We start from the raw sequence: 2,440 nt of genomic DNA on the forward strand, positions 1-2,440 counted from the left end.
TTGTCGCTCACCAGCCAGACTACCGTCTGCTCTCCGTATCTGTTACTATAGCAACAGCCTCACCATTGAGTTTGCCAACCATTCGGGAGGGGGGTGGGGGGCACGTGACATTTAGGACGCGTTAGTAAATTCGCTCTGGCTATCTACTCCGATTTCAGACACTCTCGTCTGAGTGTGCTGGGGTGTAGACTTTAACTGATGAATTTACGAACGCTCAACACCCGTTGAATATGACCGGTGTCAGTGACGTTGGCAAAAAAGCTTAATTCAATTGTTGCCAGTAGCACAGTTACAGTCACCAACGCTCTGGATAACATGAAAACAGCTCTGCTAGGGTAACGTTATGTACAATGGTCAGAGTAAGGTGTTCTCTCATTTCTGTCTGGAAGTAGCTAGCTAACTTTAGCCAGTTAGCTTGTGCGGTGGGCTGCCGTTGTGAGGTCAGAAAGCTCGGATCAACCCTACTCCTCGGCCACGCTCTAAACGCTCCGAATGCTGAAACGCTCTGAATTTACGAACGGACAATCTGACAAAGCTCTGAATTTTAGAGTGCACTCTGAGTGCTCCAGAGTGAATTTACGAAAGCACCCCTTATTTGATACCTGCATAGAAACATAATTACCACAAAGGACAATTTGGGAGTATTCAATGTGGAGAATGGAGGGATAACTCGGCCCAAAATCTGTCTTCTATAGAAGGTGGAGTTTGTGTTTTTCGCTTACCAAGCGAGGAGCTTTTGTAAAAATAAATGTAATGGCTTATGTGATCAAATATACGTTTTTTTCTAATCATTATGTTGTTACGAGTGTACTGATATAAGTAGGACACGGCAACTTTAAGAAAAAAACTACTTATATCGGAGTATTGCCTTGTCGTCACTAGTTACCATAGCCACAAAGTCATAAACCCCGCCTATTTCTACAATTTCTCTTCTTAAAATGTGATTTTAATAAATCTAACCGTAACCAAGCTAACTGTATGCCTAACCTTGAATTAAAGCCACAAAGCACATTTTAGTTGTCATGAATTTTAACTTTTACGGTAAAGCCGCGATATTTTGACTTTGTGACAGGTAAATAGTGGAAACCGTTGTGCCTGTTGATCACAGAGTATCTGCCCTAACATTGGCTAGAATGGTCCCACATGATCTTGCCCCCTCCGACCTGACTGCAGCGTGCAATCCGGGGCCGGGCTCAATGTTTGACCCCGCCCACTTTTTTTGTCCATCTGAGGTTTGACAGTCACACACACTGAATCCAAACACACACGTTTGCGCAAGGCCCACGTTGAATACAAATATATTTCATTTTTGAAGATCGTAAGAACTATTATATGAAGAACCAGCAGATTTGTTGTAACACTGTTTGCTTCATGCTATATTTGAGACAAGCTACTGATATTGTTGCAGTGAACAGACTTGTTATGTATGTCATGTACTGTTAAAATTGTGTTGATAAATGTTATCTTTGTAATTATGTTATTTCATTGAGCATATATATATACACACACAGTTACTACCTATCCTGATTTGTAATGCTATTTACTTTCCTCATGAGAATGGAGACAGACTATACCAAATAGACATACTGACAAGCTGAATGTGCTTTGTACATGAAGTTATACCAGCTCCAGTAAAGAGATCAGAGACTCGGGTGACTTCTACGTCATCTTTACTAAACAACATAACACAATTAACAATTCAAACAATTAAGACAGCAGACAAAAACAAGGTTTGATCACTCCTCAAAAATGGCTTCGCTCCTGCTCCTCAAAAGAGGCAAAGACAGTCATTTTCTTCTTGTCACATATAACATCTCATAATCTCTCTGTAACTGGAACACGAATGGTTCCTTGAGGAGAAAATGTTCCTCTTCATCCAGGCCATCATACAACCGTTGTTCTTTAAGGGTTGTAATGCGGTCTTCCCCGTCCATCCCAATTACACTAGGGAGGGAAACAGTGCCTTTAAATGTTTGGAGTTCACACCACCTTGCTGTCTCTAGGGTGTCCCTTAGAAGAACATCTGCTTCCTTGAAGAAAAAGGAAGAATAAATATTAAGAGTAGTGCCTCATTGGGTGATCAAGACAAATTACACCCCACTTTCACAATACCACCAGGCAAACAAAATCTACTATTACTAAAGGGGTTTTCAGTGATATTTATAACTACTCAACAAGTCATCACAACTAGTATATCTTGCCATGCATCAAGCCTTCAGCATTACACACAGTAGACTACATACCCAGTTCACAGCTCCCAGTTCGCTGTGCATTTTGTTTTCAGTATCGTCTAGAAAGAAAACAGATTGTGGTCATTAAGTCATGTAAGAGAATCTCTAGGGATGTGTGTACAAGAATGCACCTTACTTTAGTTAATAGCCTATACAGTACCTGATCCTGCAGAGCTGGATGCTGATGTGACATGCTGTGACTTCTTGGG

Source organism: Salmo trutta, chromosome 26, assembly GCF_901001165.1.
Source record: "Salmo trutta chromosome 26, fSalTru1.1, whole genome shotgun sequence".
Taxonomy (NCBI): domain Eukaryota; kingdom Metazoa; phylum Chordata; class Actinopteri; order Salmoniformes; family Salmonidae; genus Salmo; species Salmo trutta.